Raw genomic sequence first — 21,961 nt, 5'->3', positions numbered from 1 at the left:
AATGAAACTTTCATGGAGATACTCTGCAATTCTCTCCCAAAGTTTTCTAGGAACAGCTGCCTAATTTCTTCATCCATGGTAGGACACTTCCCCATGCCACTCTGCAATGAGTTCGGCTGGCACCACTGCAATAAACAAGATAGCACCAATCAGGCCCAGACAGCTTCGGGACACCAGTAGTAGCCATGCTCTCTGTACCTTTGTGGCCCTCAGGAGTGAGATGTCAGCTAAAACCACACCACCACCACCCACGATACATTGTCCAATATTCAGTGTCATTGCCCTGTACCCTTGCCAATGGAATAGGGACTGAAATGTCTTCCCCCTTTTGCCCCTGGTAGGCCATACTCACCATGGCTGGGGCTGGGAAGTCGTGCTGTGGAGAGGCACTCCAAAGCTGAAGAGCAAATAAGCTTGTCTCATTGAAAGTTTTTAATGGGAATAAGAGAAGAGTGTTTTGGCAGCTTTTCCCCGTTTGCCCCACAGATATTATGCAAGACACAACAAGTAACTAAAAGCACTGAGATACTTCTCACTGAGATACAATCTTGTTAGTAAACACTGCCAGTATCCCTTTAATCCACAGAGAGTACATTAAACTTCATTCTGCACCTGCTGAGATGGTAGCTCAATCTTTAGTTGGTGCTGTTGAGGTGGCCAGCACAGGGCATCACGAGCTATGGGAACAAGGAACAGGCTGGGTCCCACAGAATCACTATTAGCATTTCAATGTTGCCAGTGATAATCCTCCAGTCCAGAAAGAACATCCCTGCTTGCAGCTTTCTGAACAGTCCTGTGTTCTTAAAGATGCAAACGTCAGGCACCTTCCCTGACCTGCCAACTCTTATCATTGAAGCAACCCTGGTGATTCACCAACACTTGCATAACCATAGAAAAACAGCCCTTTCTGATGATATATTCTGGTGCTGAAATAGACAGCATGCATAGCCGTATCAACCCACTACTGTTTGGGAACTGCATTGCTGCAAAGTTCCATTCACTATGTCCTGCACATTGCAGAAGACCATGAACAACCCTATACACTCACATGACAATGGCCCCCAATGTGGATTTTCCAACACCAAAATGATTTCCCACTGACTGGAAGCAATATGGCATTGCAAGCTTTCAGAGTGTGATAGCCACTCACTTCACTCTCAGTGCAGCTCTCACTCTGGTGTCCCTGCCCTGAGGGCTGGGGCAAGGTTGACACACAAATCTAGGAATGTGGCCTTTTACATTCAGAAGTTCTGCAGCCACTGCTCGGCACTCCACTGTCTGTAGGTGCTCCATAAATGTCACCAACAACCTTGAAATGTTTTTCTCTATGTCCCTTAGCAATCTGTCCTCAAACAAAGAGTCACAGCCCCTGTTACTGCAGTTCTTCCTGTGGGTCTGCAAATACAGGAGCAGCATGTGTCCTATACATGCAATGGTCATGAGAACAGTACAAAGGTAAAGCTCTACAGGTTCCAGGCTTCTGTTAGAGATGGCAGACCTCAAAAACTGCCATGCAGGTTTGTGGGATTTGAGAGTCATTTCTACCCCACAACCAGGGGCGGCTCTAGGCATTTCACCGCCCCAAGCACGGCAGGCAGGCTACCTTCGGCGGCTTGCCTACGGAGGGTCTGCTGGTACCACAGCTTCGGCAGACTTCCCTCAGCTGTGCCTGCGGGAGGTCCAGAAGCCGCGGGTCCAGTGGACTCTCCGCAGGCACGCCTGCAGGAAGTCCACCAAAGCCGCAGGTCCAGCGGAACTCCTGCAGGCAAGCCGCCGAACGCAGCCTGCCTGCCGCCCCTGCGGCAACCAGCAGAGTGCCCATTGCGGCTTGCCGCCTCAAGCACGTGCTTGGCGTGCTGGGGCCTGGAACCACCCCTGCCCACAACACACGGCTAAAGTTGCCCAAAAGGAATTGTACTGGACAGCAGCAGAGGGCATACTGGGATACCTATCCCAGTGCACTGCACTTTACACTGACACAAGCATGCCTGGTAAGTATGCACAGGGCTGAGACAAACAGCAAAGTATGCATGTACACAAGCGATAAGCTAACCGCAGCAGCCGTATGCCAACATAACTTGCGTCAACTGAAGTTTGTAGTGTAGATGTGGCCTTAAGTTTTAGTGGCATGGCAATGTCCATGTGAGCTGTGATTATTTTTTAAACTGACATTGTTGTGCCAGTAAAAGCCAGAGAGTAGATGCAGTTATACCAGTATAGCTTGTATCTCTTTGGCAAACAGGAATAAGCTATAAGCAGTAGACACAGTTTTATACTTTTTCTCCACGAGGTGGGGTTTGCTAGCAAAGTTAAAGCAGCAAAAAACTTTCAAGTATAGACAAGGAAGTCTAAGTATGGAAGTCAAACATTGGTCTTCTGGATAGCAGTATAGATCTCTAGATCTCCAGACTGGTTTCTTGGTAAAGGTTTTTTGTCGTTGTTTTGACATGGAAACAGGTAAAACTAATATTGCATCCTTAAAAATCTCACTGGATTGCACATCTTGTAATAAACTATAAAAACCAACCAACCAAAGGAGAACTTTGTTTGGAGATATACCTACCAATAAATAATATTTTGGTTTTTTGCTTCCCTCATCATAAGCTAAGAATGAAGTGGTTTTGTCATCTCTTGCTTCTTAGTTTTCACATCACACATATTTGTAAAATGCCAATAACTGCCACAGCAACCATTTGCAATATCACAAATAGGGGACAATGACTGCAAATGCAGAAAAAGCAGCATGATCAAGTGAATGCAAACCAAAAATCTTACTTTCATTAAAATATCCTTAAAGTAACATGACAAGGAAAAAAAAAGTTAGTGTCATTAAATAAAGGATAAATTTTTACCACTGTCGGCAGCCCTAAATATCTTAGAAAATGGTTTGCCTGACAAACAGACAATATGGGGAATATTTTATTTATGGGGAAAGTTGCTGTTTACTTTCCTAATGATAACTGAAAATGTTCTCCCTATTTCAGGTCTATGAGTTACAGTTCTATTTAACATGTAATCTTTTTTGAAGTGAAGAGCCAGTGGGTCTGCAGCCCACTTTCAGACACAAATACCCCTTAATCAAGCAAGCAATCACCTCTCCCCCTCTATGAAAAGCCAATTTTTTAAGCCGAAATGTGAACAAAAAAAGTAATAGGTTTTTAAAGAGAGAAAAAAGTCTAAAGATAGATCTATTTAGTAGTTGAAATCTGTTTAAAAAAATAATCAGTGGGGTGGATTTCTCTCAACTGCGTTTAAAAAATGCCATATCATTCAAGACCAATATTTGAGATTAATCTTGGGTGTGTCTTGTTTCTGAGGCTAAAGGAGCTTATGAATATTATGAAAGAAACACACAATCTTGAAGAGGGAGGGAAGTGATGTAGAGGAGGAAAACTCTCAGAAATAATTTCCTGATTGACTCTCAGAATGGTCTCAGCTTTGAATGTCTCCCATTCTTTTGATGAAGGGCCTGATTCAGCTCCCACTGAGGGGTGTGGGGAGAGAAGTAGTAAGATACCAGCATTAATATATTGTTGAGCAATAAAGGTATTTAAGCTAATCCAACCACAAGTAACCCTTTGCTATTACAGTAAGTGAAGGCAGTGTTCTTAAGAGAACAAAATGTTGCCTATAAGTTTAAGTATGCGTATAGTCTGCTTAAAAGCAAACAGCCACTCCCATTCCAATTCCTAATAATGGGATATGTCATTTTCCCCTAGCTAAAATCAATGGCGTGCTTATGACTGATGAAAAATGGTATTTAGCAGCTCCTGGAAAAAAGGAGGCATCCCCAGAGATCTTCTAAATGCTGCTGTATTTCCACCCTTCTCTTCTGCATACCTATTTTTATAGAACTACCCAGGCTGTTTGTTATAAGTCTTTTCAGGTTTGTCAAATAATTGAAAGTTAAATGTTTTTCTTTTTGTTTAGAGCAAGTTATTCATTTACAGCATGTTGTTCATGCAATAGCCAGAATATACACTAAATTCCTCTTTAGGTTATATAACACACTCAAGATGGATGCAGGAGGAGGAGGAGGAGATATTTTTAAAGTGTTACTATAGTAAGCTCATTGTGATAGACTTGGAGTTTAAGAATGGGCTCAATATGGGATGTAAGTTTCCACAGCAGAGATGCTTACTGTAACTTCCTCCGGTCATTATGCATTACAACGGATTCCAGAAAAAATAAGGAAGAACTATGTAAGCTTTCCTGACAGAGCAGTTCAGAAAAAATCACTAACACCAAAGCACTGAAAGAGCAGCCAGATAAAAATCTGTCAAAACTCAACATCACAGCTGAGTCAGTCCAGGATAGCTGTTGCAAACATTTTGCGGAAAGGCAGTCTCTTTCTAGCTGTAGAATGCCTAGCACAACAGGGCCCCAGTCTTGATTGGAATATCTAGACCCCACTGTAATATAAACAAATAAATTGTAAGGATGCATGCAAAGGTCATTTATACCACAAACCAGAGTGACAACACTAGCATACAACATTAACCCACACAATAGCAGCTAGTTTTCACAAAATGTACTCAATCTTTTGCTGCTCAATAGAAGTGTTTCCATATTGTATAAAACAAACAGTCTCTTCCTGGTATTTAAAATCAAGAAGATCGCTAAAACTCTGGATATAAAAACCCACACCAAAAATGGTAATTGTTGGGTGCATCAGAACACTGGACAGGAAACCCAAGTCTGATTCTAGCTCCTACAGTACATCTTATTTTAAGATATATACTTTAAGATGTAGACGTTTAGGGATCAATGAGAAGACAAAATCAAACTAACACCAGCTGCTATTGCTGAACTGCACTTAAAATATAAATGCTGAAATGTAGCAAAATTTTAAGAGAAATTTCTTGTGTTCACCATATCCATAATTTTCTGACAGCTTGGAGTCCTGGGAGCCCAATCCACAATGCAGAGTACAACAGTCTTTCCCTCCTAACAAAGTACTCTGACATTTGTGCTGCTTCTCCCTAAATCTAGGCCTCTCGAAACATTCCTGTCATTCTACCATGCTGGCACACTACCAGTCACAACTCAAGACTGCTCCTTAGAGACACGTCAGATGGGATTTAAGGAGTTTAATTCAAAAAAGGTAAACAGGAGCCAGCCACCAAGCACTTAGCTTACTGTCAATGGCTTTATTCCACAACTGGCTACTCTTCTAAAAATCAACCATTTACACGTCTTCAATGAGTTGACATACCAGAGCTGTCTGCCTAGTGCCAAGAAATCCTTAGGAATGTACACCCTCTACTTTAGGGTATCCCAAATCTTAATTGACAAGGGGGGGGAAGGGGGAAGAGACAGCTAGCCATATTTATAATCAAGGTCAAGTGATTTGCCCATGTTGACCAAGAATTAGTGGCCCATTTGCCATTTTTAAAAACCTATTAAGCAGATTTAAATGTCTTAGGAGATGCAGTGTCTGCTATTCATCTCCACAACCACAGTGGACAATAGTAGCTACATAGTACCCTGCTTTCCTTGTAAGAAGTGACCCAAAACCCAAACCTGAAGTGCAGAATGTGTAAGTGGGAACAGTTAAGAAATCCCAGTTCCACAAAGTGAAGAGAGCCAAAATAGTCACTTCGCAATAGTTTTCTGTTCAGAACAAGAAAGTTTCAGGTCTAACCTATTCAGGTTCTTATACACAATCCACAATCACAGTACTTGAATGAGTAACAGGCTACGCTGGCTAAACATCCCCTTGCTCACAGGCTGGTCGAGGGCTCCTGCAATAAAATGCAACTTATTTTTCACTCATTAGTACACCACATGAGGAAATCTAAACTCTCTGCAGACTGCGGCAGAGCAAGGGCAAAGACCCTGTCAAAGAAGAGTGGGGGGGGGGGGGAATCTTAACATGGGAGGGGAAAAAAATTACTGGGAAATTAAATAAAAAAAAAACAGCTTAAAAAAGTAGAACAAATCATGCATCAAAAGGACACTGGAAGTGAACCAAGGAACATTCTAAGTTCTCAGGGAGGGAAAAAAAAAAGTCTATTATCAACTAGTTTGCTTAAAAAAAAAAAAAGTGTTTATATAGACTTAAAAATTGAATGTGAAGGTGTGGGAATTTTCCTCTCAAAGATCTTTTCTCCACTTCCATGATGCTGAGTAGCACATCCTTGGAGTTTTAAGAACAAACTGTATGCTGCTGCTTCAATATGGTTATTGTGGATCTGACTGAAAAACACTAAAACATAATACAATCAAAATATGGGACAGTGGAATTTATTAAATTGATGTCAGCTGTATCATGTTGTGTTCTCATAATGAGCTTCAACAGCTAGATTTAGACAAGTTTAAAATTAAATACTGATTAGTCTTGTATAACAACATCTTAGAGGTTCAATGGAGGTCCCAGTTCTACTCGAGCCAAGAGTACAACAAAATAACCTCAGAACAGTGTAGAAAACTATCTTGCATTGGTAGGCAAATAGAGTAGGGGTGACCTAATACAGTAGGGCCATTTTCTGTAATTTAATTATGGACTACTAATTAAAGAACTGAAAATCAGGCCCTTAACATTTAGAGATGTCAACACCACAACTCCTCCACTGATGTCAGTGGGTATTTGTAATGCTCAGTACTTGAGAAGAATCAGGCCCCCTAAACAGAAAGGTCTTCCTCTCCTTGAGCTAGTTCTCTTGATTTCACTGTATTTTTTATTCTGAAAGGGTACTTGTGTCTTTAAGGTACAGTATCACCGAAAAGAAGAACAACAAAAGTAAAGGCTCCAGTCCCCTTTTGGAAATCTTCCCCTTTAATTTCACTCTAACAGAATAAATCAGAGGAAAGATCTGGGCCCCAAGCCAAAGAGTTTTCAGTTTTTCATACAAAACAAAAATCACCCAACCTCTCTTTCAACAGGAAGCAAAAGATTGTTTAGTTTAGAGTGGAGTAATAGAGAGAGCCAAGAAATTGTGTGACTGCAATATGATCAGGTTATTTTTACCTGTTGAAAAAGGGTTCAAATAGATTGTATACCATAACAAGGTAGTTTAGGCTACATGTATCAAGGCTTGCAGGGTACAATACTTTATCGTCTGGCCTTTCCCATACACATAGCCAAACAGAAGACTTCTTCCACAGATAATATATGTGGGAGTTACCAAGAGCTGCAAACACTACCAACCACTTCATTTATTCGCTTTTCCCACTTACAACCACAATGTTTTAATACAGAACTGACAGATGCCCTATTATGCCCGCTGTACATCATCTTCCTCCAGGCAAATCTCAGCAGTCCAGATTTGTAGAAGTGGTGTTCCAGAAGGGCCTGTTCCTCACATGGACTGCAGTAGTTTCAACTGAGTAACTGACCTATATGCATATTTCAACTCTCAATCTAGCCTCCTGGAAATATTTCTAAACAAAAAAAATATATAGATAGGAAATATGGGAGCATCAGAAGCCTCTTAGCACCTTACTTATTCAGCAGGAAAATCCTGTTTTTTCCTGATCTCAGTGAAAAATATGCATGTAAATGTCAGATTTACCTACTAGCTAAGTCTTCCTGTACCTATGAGAGGGAGCCTGTAATGGAGGATTAGACACTGAATAAAGGGATAAGAAAAGTTTACCCATTTTTCAGTACACATTCTCTTTACAGATCAAGACGTCCATCTACGACCTTCTCCCTACTGCAGCATACAAACCAAATGCTGGCTTGTCCGTTTATAAGAATAATTTTTCAATCTGAATACAAAGTAACAGATGAGCAAACCTCTTCATGAAGTTACCCCCAAGAGTTCTGAAATGTTCCTCCATTAAAAGCACATCTCCACATATCCTGCTGGTTTTGGTTGCTCATATGCTCTCCCCCTCCTCGTTCCCCTTCAGTCTCTCATGGACTATAAAACTGAAATTAGCTATTCATTACATGTGAAGGAGCTTCACATAGAGCAGCACCCTGCTGAGAGAGACTGCTACTTTACATGTCAATTTCAGAATGAAAGCATCTGCTACCTTACTAATATGTATATTTAATGCTGCTGCATAATGTGCAGAATTATATGCTGTTCATTGCCTGTTTGTTCTGATATTAGGTACTCTTGACTAGCATTATTCTAAATTATTCCCTTTGAAAAACACTGTACGTTTTATTAGGACTCCGCCCTAGTGTTCTTTGTAATAGATCCCCCAAATGAGTGGCTTGCAGACTATTTCAAACCAAAAAACATGACTCAGGGTGAGGTAACCGAATGTGACAAGTTTTTGGCCTGCAATTACGAATGTAATTTATTTTGTATTCCAGGTCTCACTTTCTCATGTATAGTTTTTACTTTTATTTTTATTTTTTTTAAATATGAAGGGACACAGGGAATTCTCGCTCAGCTGTTACTGGTAAACTGCCCTAAAGTTGTTCTTGCCCCTGGAAATATGAATATAGCATACTCTCTGTTATCTGGGGAGCATGGGCACATGATTTTATTCAGATAATTGGGAGTTCAGATAATCAAGAGGACAGAAGCCATTCAGCAGCAGAGCAGCCTCCCTTGCAATGGTGGGAGTCCTCCTCTTCACAGTCCAGGTTGGTCTGCCCTGCTCACTCACTCCACTGACAGCAGGGCTATAGAAGGTCCCCTGTGCTGCACACCTGATCCCTGCAGGTGCAGGGTGCAAAGGAGGAAGGGTGCTGTGGTCCTGGTGGGGCAGAGGAGGGACCATCAGCCAGGACTTTGCTCTGCCAGGACCACAGCCATCCCTGCACTTTGTGCCTAGAGGGATCAGGTGCCATCAGCCCAGCGGCAGTGCAGGGAGTCCACTGCAGTTCTGCTGTCATAGCCGCAGCTCATCAACTCACTCCCATGACAGTGGGGCTACAAAGGGCTCCCTGTGCTGGTGCAAAGAGGCATGAAGAGGTTATATTACCTCTGTATTTGACAGAGGTACGATTGCTACAGGAATAGTGTCCAGTTGTGGTCTCCACAATGCAGGAAAGACATTGATAAGTTGGAGAAGGTTCAGAGAAGAGTCACAAGAATGATTAAAGGATTGGAAAATATGCCTATAGTGATGGACTCAAGGAGATCAAATTCAGGTTAACAAAGAAGTAGTTACAGAATGACCTGATCACAGTCTAAATGAACCTACATGTGGAGCAAAAGGGTTGTTGAAGGCTCTTCAAACTAGGAGACAATGGTATAGTAAGTTCCAATGTCTGGAAGTTGAACTTAGACAACGCCCTGACTAGAAACAAGACACATTTAACAGTGAAAGTAATTAACCACTGGAACTAGTTAACTCTTTCCAAGAATTGTGGGCAATTCTTCATTACTGGCAATTTTTAAAATCAAGAATGGATGCATTTCTAAAACATATGGTCTAGTTCAAACAGGAATGGACGTAGGGAAGTTCTCTGGCTTGTGTCACACAGGAGGTCAGCCTAGACGATCATAGTGGTCCTTTCTGATTTTATAATCTATGAATTTATGAAAGTGTTGCTCTGTCCTGCAAAAAATACTTCCAGACTATAGAAATCAAGATGGCTGAAGAACTACCTGACAGAACAAGAACTCAGCTGTATTTTTGGTACAAGAGGATTTTTTTACTCTTGATAAAAGAGCCAGTTTGAAAAAAAATAGATTTTTCAGTTTTGATGAATCCTGGAGAAGCTGTCAGAGAATTCTCAAAGTAACTTTATACTATTGAAAAAGGCATGATTATTAATGCCATAATAAAGATGTGTGTGTCATGGATCTTTCATTTCTGCTTAACCAAAAACTCTCACACTTTGGACCAATGTACAGAGCTGCAGCTGACAATATGCAAGATGTTACCATCTCTACCCCAATTGGCCATAGAAGTTTTTTTTTTTTAAATGAAGGATTTAGTGTGTGTGTGTGTGTGTGTGTGTGTGTGTGTGTGTACAACACACACACACACACACACACACACACACACACACACACACACACACACACACACACTAAATCCTTCATTTAAAAAAAAAAAACTTCTATGGCCAATTGGGGTAGAGATGGTAACATCTTGCATATTGTCAGCTGCAGCTCTGTACATTGGTCCAAAGTGTGAGAGTTTTTGGTTAAGCAGAAATGAAAGATCCATGACACACACATCTTTATTATGGCATTAATAATCATGCCTTTTTCAATAGTATAAAGTTACTTTGAGAATTCTCTGACAGCTTCTCCAGGATTCATCAAAACTGAAAAATCTATTTTTTTTCAAACTGGCTCTTTTATCAAGAGTAAAAAAATCCTCTTGTACCAAAAATACAGCTGAGTTCTTGTTCTGTCAGGTAGTTCTTCAGCCATCTTGATTTCTATAGTCTGGAAGTATTTTTTGCAGGACAGAGCAACACTTTCATAAATTCATAGATTATAAAATCAGAAAGGACCACTATGATCGTCTAGGCTGACCTCCTGTGTGTACAACACACACACACACACACACACACACACACACACACACACACACACACCACCTACACTATATAACAAGAGTAGTAGTTTAGTCTAAGGAGAAATGATTACTTTTGAGAACAAATGAAAGTTTCCACAATCTGTACTAGTTCAATACCTACACAACTATGTGTTTCTTTATTTGTATTTGTTCTTTTGAAAGATGACGTTGAAAATTACAATTGTAAGATATGGCAGCAAGAAATACAGCTTTTTGATCAGCAATTCTGTTGAATTTAGAATAAGGTTGGTTTCAGAGCTCTTGGCTTGGATGTTTACGCTGTGAGAACTCATTCTTTTAGAGGCCAAGAGAAATCTGAGATAAAGACTCTTTGTCCTGCCCCAAAGGTGGAAGAGGGTGCAAGAGAAAGATGGCCATCCTCCAGGTACCTGTTTACCCCCAATGAGGTACCATGACTCAAAGGGCCAGGGAAAAAATAACTCCAATACTTGTATAGCTATTCACAGCTGACCTGGTGTCCATGACCACCTTGAAGAGAAAAAGGAACAATCTCCACTAAAGCAGAGTATGAAACTGTGGGTGATTGAAAAAGACATGAGCAGGATCATTAACATATATGTGATGCTTCCCTTGTTCTAGCATGTTCTGTATGCTGACAGACCCCAGTGACTTATGGTCATTTGGATTGTCCACCAGCATTGGTAAGCTTCTAGTGAGAGCAATCAGACTGCTAGATTACTTTGCTTCAATACTTTACGAAAAACTGACAGGGGAGCTCAAGGTGGCAACCAAGGGCTTGTCTACCTGACCCTGCAGTTGGGACTAAGGGGATGTGAACTGCAGTGCCTACTAGCGTACAGATAGTTGTAACAGTCCTTTGAGGGAGCTGCTGGCACCAACTAAAAGGTACCTAGTTTGCATGGACGTAGTACTATCGAAAGAGGACTATTTTAGCATGAACTAGGTACATTTTAGTTTGTACCAGCACCGTCCACGAGGTAGTTACAGTGCTACAGTTTGGTATGCTCTGAATTCGCACCTCCATGATCTAGACTGGGCAGCTCTGGTATACCCATGGAGGAACAGAATTCGGACTTACCTTACCCTGCAAGTTCTGGCTATTTTGGTGGTCTGTGGGCACGTGGCATCTGTTGATACTATCTAAGTCTAGCTGTTGTGCTGCTGAGAGAAGCCAGTTGAAGGTGTGGGCAATGGCAGCTGGGCTAAGCCATATATAATTTGGGAGTTTGCCAGAAGGATTGCAGATTTAACATGTAGGATGCTCAGGGTACGTCTATATTAGCCGCTGGATTGGCAGGTAGTAATCCCTCTATCAGGGATCAACGCCCATACTCCACCTCGGCAGGAGGAGTAAGCAGCGTCGACAGGGGAACTGCAACAGTTGACTCGCTGCTGCGAGGACGGCCAGGTAAGTTGAACTAAGATATTTTGACATCATCAACGCTATTTGCATAGCTGAAGTTGCGTATCTTAGATAGATTCCCCCCTCCAGTGTAGACTCCCCAAAAGAGGGGCAGACAGGTTTCAATTACTGAAATTGAATTTGCAGCAGTTTGAAAAGGAAGTTCATACATTACTGCTCTTAGTGGGAAAGAGAGCAAACTGGGATCAGGCCACAGTGCTGCAGAAGTCCAGCATATGGAGTCTGAAATCAAAAAGATGAAAGGATAACTACGCATTAAAACCGATTTTTGCAGCGTTAAACCAATTTAACACCGCACCTGTCCACACTACGAGGCCCTTTACATCGATATAAAGAGCTTTTTACATCGGTTTCTGTACTCCTCCCCAACGAGAGGAGTAGCGCTGAAATCGGTATTACCATATCGGATTAGGGTTAGTGTGGCTGCAAATTGACGGTATTGGCCTCCGGGCAGTACCCCACAGTGCACCACTGTGACCGCTCTGGACAGCAATCTGAACTCGGATGCACTGGCCAGGTAGACAGGAAAAGCCCCGCAAACTTTTGAATTTCATTTCCTGCTTGGCCAGCATGGAGCTCTGATCAGCACAGGTGACCACACAGAGCTCATCAGCACAGGTAGCAATGCAGTCTCCTGAGAATCGAAGAAGAGCTCCAGCATGGACCGCATGGGAGGTACTGGATCTGATTGCTATATGGGGAGAGGATTCTGTGCTAAAAGAACTCCGTTCCAAAAGACGGAATGAAAAAATATTTGAAAAAATTTCCAAGGCTATGATGGAAAAAGGCCACACCAGGGACTCAGTGCAGTGCAGAGTGAAAGTTAAGGAGCTCAGACAGACCTACCAGAAAACCAAAGCAGCAAACGGAAGGTCCGGGTCAGGGCTGAAAACATGCCGCTTCTATGCTGAGCTGCATGCAATTTTAGGGGGCTGCGCCACCACTACCCCCCCCTTGTCCGTGGATTCCGAGGTGGGAGTAATCTTAGTCTTGCCTGAGGATTCTGCGGACGGGGAAGATGAGGAGGAGGAGGAGGAGGACGACAACAACGACCTTGCAGCAAGCACACAGCACTCCGTTAGCCCCAACAGCCAGGAGCTTTTTGTGACCCAGACAGAATTACCCTCCCAGCCCTTCCAAGCCGCTAGCCCAGACAGTGAAGCCATGGAAGAGACCTCTGGTGAGTGTACCTTTGTAAACATAAAACATGGTTTAAAAGCAAGCGTTTTTTAATGATTGATTTGCCGTGAGGGCTTGGGATGCATTCACGGCCAGTAAAGTTACTGGAAAAGTTTGTTAACATGTCTGGGGATGGAGCGGAAATCCTCCAGGGACATCTCCATGAAGCGCTCCTGGAGGTACTCCAAAAGCCATTGCAGAAGGTTTCTGGGCAAGGCAGCCTTCTTCCGTCCACCATGGTAGGACACTTTACCACGCCATGCATTTAGCAAGTAATCGGGTATCACTGCATGACAAAGCATAGCTGCATATGGTCCCGGTGATTGCTGGCATTCAAGAAACATCCGTTCTTTATCTCGCTCTGTTATCCTCAGCAGAGTGATATCGTTTATGGCAACCTGGTTGAAATTCAGGAATTTAATTAAGGGGACAGAGATGGCCACTTTCCTACTGGGCTGTTGCTTAAAAGAAATCCTTCCTTGCACGTAGCCAAGCAGGGGAAGGGGAGGAAGGATAGAGCTGAGCTTTTTTGCGTTTGGCTAGCAGGAATCTTCCCAGCTACCAGCCACATGGTGGGGGGAAAGGGGGGCGATTAGCAGTGATCTTCCATGATACCAGCCATGTCGTGGGGGGAGCGGTAAAGCAATCATCCTAGAGAATTGGATAGGAGGGGTTGGCTTCTGCTGTTGCATGTTAACAGGAAAGAAGCATCAGAGGGCACTGTGTAAATGAAGGCTGGAGAAGCCGAAAGACAATGGCTTACCATGGCCACATGCAAGCTGAATTCTGATGCCTGGACCTGCGTCTGTGAGATCTGTAACACCAGAGCCGCAGGCACTCAATATTAAGATGCAAAATGCGACCTTGTAGTGAAATCACATGCACTATGTAAGGTGAATAGTGTTGTTCACTGTGAAAGAGTATAACCATTGTTCTGTAAAATGTATCTTTTTAAATACTTCTCTCTCTTTTTTCCCTCCCTCATGCAGCTGCACATTTTTCAAGCCTCCCTACTCCATCCCGAAGGCTATCTCAGATAAGGCGGAGGAAAAAGAAGACGCGAAACGAAATGTTCTCGGAAATCATGGAAGTAACCCGCAATGGAAGAGCTCATCTGAATGAGTGGAAGGATGTGGTAGCAAAGTACGGGAAAGATGCCAGTGAACGTGAGGACAGGAGGGACCAACATGAGGATAGGAGGGACAAATGTGAGGATAAGAGAGACGCTCGAGATGAGAGGTGGAGGCAGGAAGATCAGCCGTGGCGGGACGCAATGCTGGAGCTGCTGCATGATCAAACTGATATCCTCTGATGTCTGGTGGATCTTCAGGAAGAGCAGCGGGGTCACAGAGTGCCGCTGCAGCCCCTGTGTAACCACCCTCATCACTCACCATGTTCCATATCTTCCTCACCCAGACGTGTAAGAACGCATGGGGGAAGGCTTCGTGCACCCGCCCACTCCACCCCCATGGACAGTCCAACCAAAAGACTGTCATTACATTGAAATGTGTTTAATGGCCTTTTCCTTCCTTCCTATCCTCCTGCCAAACCACACCCGGGATACCTTGTCAGTTCTCTGCCTCTTTTTATAATTACTTTTTAATAATGAATATATGATTTTTAAACGATAGTGACTTTATTTCCTTAAGCAAGCTGTAATCGAAGGGGGAGGGTGGGTTGCTTACAGGGAAGGAGTCAATGGGGGGGGGTTCATGAAGGGGAAACAAACAGCAGTCACACCGTACCCTGGCCTGTGATGAAACTCGTTTTCAAAGCTTCTCTCATGCGCACCACTTCATGGTGTGCTCTTCTAATCGCCCTGGTGTCTGGCTGCGTGTAATCAGCGGATAGGTGATTTGCCTCAGCCTCCCACCCCGCCATAAAGGTCTCCCCCTTACTCTCACAGAGATTGTGGAGCACACAGCAAGCAGCAATAACAAAGGGGAAATTGGTTTGGCTGAGGTCTGAGCGAGTCAGTAATGTGCGCCAGCGCGCCTTTAAATGGCCAAATGCACATTCTACCACCATCCTGCACTTGCTCAGCCTGTAGTTGAACAGCTCCTGACCACTGTCCAGGCTGCCTGTGTATGGCATCAAGGGGTAGGCTGGGTCACCCAGGATAATGACAGGAATTTCAACATCCTCAACTGTTATTTTCTGATCTGGGAAGTAATTCCCTTGCTGCAGCAGTTTAAACAGAACAGTGCTTCTGAAGACACGAGCGTCATGAACCCTTCCTGGCCATCCCACGTGGATGTTGGTGAAACGTCCCTTGTGATCCACCAGTGCTTGCAGCACCATGGAAAAGTACCCCTTGCGGTTTATGTACTGGGCGCCCTGGTGCTCCGGTGCTAAGATAGGGATATGGGTTCCATCTATCGCCCCCCACACACACAGTTAGGGAATCCCACTGCAGTAAAGCCATCCACTACAACCTGCACGTTTCCCAGAGTCACAACCTTTTGTAGCAGCAGCTTAATGATTGCTTTGGCTATTTGCATCACAGCAGCCCCCACAGTAGATTTGCCCTCTCCAAATTGATTCCCGACTGACCGGTAGCTGTCTGGCGTTGCAAGCTTCCAGAGGGCTATTGCCACTCGCTTCTCCACTGTGAGGGCTGCTCTCATCTTGGTATTATAGCGTTTCAGGGCAGGGGAAAGCAAGTCACAAAGTTCCATGAAAGTGCCCTTACGCATGCGAAAGCCACTGCGAATTGTCCCACACCTGCAAAACTATGCAGTCCCACCAGTCTGTGCTTGTTTCCCGGGCCCAAAATTGGTTTTCAATGACTAGAACCTGCCCCATTACCAGCAGGATCTCCAAAGCGCAGGAGCCCGCAGTCTGAGATAATTCTGTGTCCATGTCCTCATCACTCTCGTCGCCATGCTGCCGTAGCCACCGCCTCCTCCTCGCCTGGCTTTGCAGGTCCCGGTTCAGCATAGACTTCACGAGAATGTGCGAGGTGTTTACAACGTCCACGATTGCGGTATTGATCTGAGCAGGGTCCATGATTGCTGTGCTATGGCGTTTGCACAGTTCACCCAGGAAAAAAGGCGCGAAATGGTTGTCTGCTGCTTTCACGAAGGGAGGGGTGAGGCTGTACCTAGAACCACCTGCAACAATGATTTTTGCCCCATCAGGCACTGGGCTCTCAACCCAGAATTCCAAGGGGCGGGGGAGACTGTGGGAACTATGGGATAGCTACGGGATAGCTACCCACAGTACAAAGCTCCAGAAATCGATGCTAGCCTCGGACCATGGACGCACACCATCGAATTAAAGTGCTTAGTGTGGCCGCGTGATCTCGACTTTATACAGTCTGTTTTACAAAACCGGTTTATGTAAAATTGGAATAACCCCGTAATGTAGATGTACCCTTACAGTGGAATGAGCAGTCCAACCCATGAGTAGGGTCCAGACCACAAGATACTTATCTGTAGGCTTAGCAGAATTGGATTTTTTTTTTTTTTTATAATTTCAGCAGATAATATATCTATACTTGTTTTTAGCATTCTTGTCAATTTTTATTGATATACATTTTCACAGCTGTGGGAATGTATGGGGACTTCATATACTCATTTAATGACAGATGCAGATTCAAAAAGCTAAACCTTTATAATCAATCAAGACACCAATTGTCAACATCACATGTCAAAAATAGACAAAGTATCCTTAAAATCATATTAATATGTTCTCAAGCAGCATTTTACTTACTTTGCCTATCTGTACATTTTCATCATCATCAATTGGAATATTTTTTCCTACATGGGTATGTGTAGAGTGAAATCAACATTTGTCAACATTTACCAATTAAAATCTAATCCTTTCAAGCCTACTTATTGTGAGAAACGACAACATACAATTTAAGTGGCTTTTTTGCTTGTTTGTTTTAATTGTCCCAGTAGGGGGAAAAAAAACCCAACAAAACCTACCTCAGATACAGAAATAAATGTGAGTTTCCTCTAGAAATAAATTATACTGATTATAAAAGAAAGAAAAAGAAAAAAAATCACTCATCATGCACTGAGTACATGCCCTAAACTGGAAAAGAAAATTTTTACCTCTGTATTTTATGTCTATTGGGCCATATTTACTAGTGTTCTCCTGCTGCTTCGTGCCACCTATAGTTGAATCTGGCGCATTATCTTCTAAAACATTTAATAGTAACTATGAAGGCTTTACAGTCCCTCTTCAACCTAGAGTATGTACTGCTTTTAGAATCAGAAAGAAATTAGACAAGCTATAATGATGCAATGATCAGGAATAATAAAAATATACAGAAGAATACAAATGAAATGCCTTGGATATTCACTGCCTGCAGACCCGGAAGATTTTTCCTATACTCATTCTTCCAACCTTAACCAGTTGGGCAATAAACAAAGATTTCCTCTTCAAAAAGGGGAAAATAGGACTGTCTACAACTGACTCTGTAAGTTAGTTGGTTAATTCAGAAACTATTATTTTAAAATGTAATCTTTAACAGTTGCTTAAAATATTCATAACTAGGTTTGGAATAGTTATCCTGATTTAGAGCAAAAGCTCATCTGTTCATGTGTAAGTAAATATACTCTGACAGCAATTTGGATCATCTATCAGAAAGAATCAACTGCAAGCTTAATAAGCATTATTTGTATTCCACATAATAGTCTGTTTATTCTTTCAAGCCACTGCAGTGATAAAACACACACTCAAACTCATCCATTGTCTGCCCCAAAGGTGGAAGAGGGTGCAAGAGAAAGATGGCAATCCTCCAGGTCCCTGTTTACCCCCAATGAGGTATCAGGACTCAAAAGGCCTTGGGGCCAGAGAGCAAATCTATTGTATTTAGATATAATCTAAATCTAAGGTACTTAGGTGAAGCACGGCATATTCCAGTTGGATGCTTCTCAGTCCGTATCACTCAACTTTTTAAAATATTACTACCATCTGGTTACAAGGCTTTGTTTACCAAAACAGTAGCTGTGCACACACTTCTGCAGCAGCTCTAGTCAAAAATTTCAAATGGCTCCATTTAAGTTACAACTTCTAAGGAAAAATAAATTAACACATTTAACATAGTGCATTAGTATATATTTATAGGATCAGTAACTGAAACTAACACATGCATCTGACGAAGTGGGTATTCACCCATGAAAGCTTATGCTCCAATACATCTGTTAGGCTATAAGGTGCCACAGGAGTCCTTGTTGCTTTTTACAGATCCAGACTAACACGGTTACCCTGTGATATTTGAAACTAATACTTGACTCTAGGAAAAAAAAAATAGCATTGAGTGCATATTGCATACTGTTTTAGTTTCTTCCACACATAATAGAATATATTTTATCTCTCCTGAAGCAGAAATGAGTGGGAAAGAAAAGAGCAGTGATTCAAGAATTAGCCAAGAGCTAAATGATAGGCAGACCTCAGTTATATAATATGTAATTCCCTTACAGATGATCAGATACTGTAAAACTAGTAGCACACCGAAACCATGAGGTACTACCCAAGGAAGGCAACCATTCCAAAAATCTCCCAGCTCCAAACCAGCCCTCTGAACCTTGTGCGTTGGAGAGTCCAAGAGGTGCTGGATGCTGACAACTTCCATTGAGACTATTTCCAAGGGGTAGAAGATTATGCCCCAACATAATTACGTACATTTTACTTATGATTAATCTGAAATAATATGAACAACGGAAATTGGGAAGAGTGGTGAGAAAGGGGAAAATATCATGAGCAGTCAGAATTTAAGTTTGGAAAAAGCTCTTATCTATATTTTTTCCATTCCAAGGCACAGTGCATTGGAATAACCAGGCCTGGGGGCTACACATGTAAAGAATCATTGTGACCAAGCTGGCAAGACAGCACAAGGCAGAATCTCCAAGCCACCTATAGGTAGATTAAAGCATTTTCAGTAGTCGTCACTATCTGGATATCCAGAAGGAATGAAGCATCCAAGACGACTGAGGGTATGGCTACACTTACACTTCAAAGTGCTGCCGCGGCAGAGCTTTGAAGTTCCGAGTGTGGTCGCAGCGCCAGCGCTGGGAGAGAGCTCTCCCAGCGCTGCACATACTCCACATCCTCTACGGGTGTAGCTTGCAGCGCTGGGAGCCCGTTTACACTAAGGCTTTACAGTGCTGTATCTTGCAGCACTCAGGGAGGTGTTTTTTCATACCCCTGAGCCCGAAAGTTGCAGCGCTGTAAAGCGCCAGTGTAGCTATGGCCTGAGCCTGCGAGTCATCTTTATGATCAGAGGGCAGAAACCCTTGATAGGAAACAGGCTAATGTTAGGGTATCAATTCGTATTTTAAGTTTGTCTTATTTCCAATTTGCCCATGTTTAAACTTCAGACAGCAGCTCTTAATCCAGATTCTCATTTCACTTACATGCTAGGATAACCTTGAGATGATGCAGTTTATATTTTATGCGAAGGCGATGTTATCTGCATGCTGCTGGCATTTGAGCCCTTGTAGTCTCACATTCTTCTCCTAGTTTAATACAATTCCTTGAAGAAGTCTCTGATGCTTTCTGAAGGTGAATGGAGACATTCCAGATTGATAAAGCACTTCACAGTTCTGAACAGCTCTGTAGGCTGTAATTTTGGAGTCACTATGGCAGAGAAGGATCTCTTTGATCTCTTTCACAGCTAGGGCAAAAGGTTTGTAGAATTCCTTGTGCCAGTCTACCCACATGTGCCGGTGTTTTAAAAATATTTTTGCCACCACTGCTCATGTACTTTTCATTCTTGTTTTATCTTTGGTTGGTGTCAGATATCCATGGCAACCTGGGAGGGTTGAAGTGCTTTTGAGCCTATGTCAACAACAGTGGACAGCATCTGGTCATATTGTAGTATTTCATTAATTTTACCATTCCTTGGCCTCTTGATTGAGGAGGTGGTTTTTCGTAAATTACCTGGGTCCATGAGATTTCAGAGGGGGACCATCACGGAAAGACCTTCCTCTTGTCTGGAAGTTTTGAGAATTCTCATTGCCACCTAGAAAAAGTAGTGGTCCAAGTGAAATAGGGCTGTAATTCTTGGGCCCTTTGGGTTCACAGCCAGGCCAAAAGTCAGGCAATTTATCAAAACAAGCTTGTGATGAACAGGAAAATTAGCAGGTTTGGGGTCAAAATAAAGAAGCTTCATCTGAGGGGATGCTGAAGTCTTTCAGGACAAACAGAGGACTTTACCACCATGCTCAGTAATCTCAGGTTTCAGAAGATAAATAAAATTACCTTCTTTGTCCATCTTCTCTTCTTCCCAATCCTTCGCAAGAAGGATTTGGGTTTGTTTCTGTCTTTGTTTTTTGGGTTTTTTTAAAAATAAAAACATCTCAAAGCAAAAAAGTAGATTACAGTCTGCCCACAATTCCTTTCATGTCACAGCCAATGTTCCATCCCTAAAAGAAAAGCTTCAAGCATCCTGGTATGGCAAAGTTAGCATACAAGACCTTCACACTACAGGAGAGACTGGAAGGGTGCTGATGCTCAAAGACTTAATAGCAAAGAGACACCATCTATCTTCTTCCTCACCCCCTCCCTGCAATGGGGGGCTCCATGGTAGGTTTATACTTTTATTAAATGGAAAAAACCATATGGTTTATACAGAAGAATATGCTAAGCAAAACTGTGAAAGGGCTGACAATTGACATCAATATGGATGCTTAACTGATTTTTGCCTCATGCCCACGTAACTGAAACAGCAGTTCATGCACAAGTTATGTCTTGCATATACACAACTAGAGGAACAAAAATTATGTTCTAGGTATACAAAATACAAAAGCAGTTTACTGTTACCTAGCCAACACCTCAGCATAACACTGCAAGAGGTTACTGCTTTGCACGTCCAACTTAGAATCATAGACTATTAGGGTTGGAAGGGACCTCAGGAGGTCATCTAGTCCAACCCCCTGCTCCAAGCAGGACCAATCCCCAGATTTTTACCCCCGTTCCCTTAATGGCCCCCTCAGGGATTGAACTCACAACTCTCTCAAAACAGGATGGCAAAACACTCTTTTTTAAAAAAGAGGCTTCTATAAGCCTAAAAGGCTGGGGAAGGATGAGGGATCGGATGAGTTGAGGTATCAACCTTAGTTTTTGTTTTGTTTTTTAATTACCATTATTCTGACTAGGCAGCTAACAAACAGAATGCAAATTAATGTACTAAAGATGCTCATTTTACTGTTACCTTAGCCTTATGCTACTGTTACGTAAGTTAATTTTAACCCTGACCCTGAGATGCATACTCCAGTTAAAAAAAAAAACAACAAAGAAAGAAAGAAATCCGTTTTAAGAAACCAATAATAAATCTCACTTCAACTCTTCTCCCCCACCCAAACCTACTATACCATACAAAGTAATACTAGCTTGGGTAGCTATGGATGAATGCACTATTCACGTCCCTTGGACTTCAAAAGCTGACATCTATGGTTCAACCTGCATAGGTTGTCTAGAGTTCATCACTATCTATCCAATGATGCATATTCAGCCAGTTCTCTTTTGCTAAAATCAAACACAGCACAGGCCAAAGTTCAATTTAATGTTGTTGAGAAGGGGGAAGCAAAATTGTTTTGAAATTCTCTCTGAAAAGCAGGCTGTTGTATTAGAACAAACAGCAGCTTGTTTTTATCGTTCTTTTGTTTGACAAGTTTGGGCTGGTTAGAAAGGTCATTTATGCCTCAAAGCATCAAATTAACATTTGAGGACATGAATTTTAAAAATGGGTATTTGCTTCTGCTCCTGAATTGCTAATGCATTAACAAATAAATAAATAAATAAATAAATAAAAGACCTAGCCAGGCCCCCAAAAGGAAAAAACCCTTTTCCTCAGGCAAACAAAGCATTGATTTTATGTCCATGTCAACACAAGCTCACTGTATCTTAATTAAGCCATGTTCTTAACACAAGAATTAAGCGACTAGCTGAAATGGTGTCAAACTCAAACCGTCTGGAAGG

General features: G+C 42.4%; 1 protein-coding gene across 2 annotated transcripts in view; it reads right to left on the bottom strand.

Annotated features, from left to right (window-relative positions):
• Nucleotides 1-21,961, bottom strand: part of ZSWIM6 (zinc finger SWIM-type containing 6) — a 163,929-nt gene that overhangs the window by 85,106 nt on the left and 56,862 nt on the right. The gene's annotated exons all lie outside the window — the stretch shown is intronic.

Source organism: Gopherus flavomarginatus, chromosome 3, assembly GCF_025201925.1.
Source record: "Gopherus flavomarginatus isolate rGopFla2 chromosome 3, rGopFla2.mat.asm, whole genome shotgun sequence".
NCBI lineage: Eukaryota > Metazoa > Chordata > Testudines > Testudinidae > Gopherus > Gopherus flavomarginatus.
Note: the sequence above shows the minus strand (reverse complement) of the source record. Positions and strands in the feature narration are given on the sequence as shown.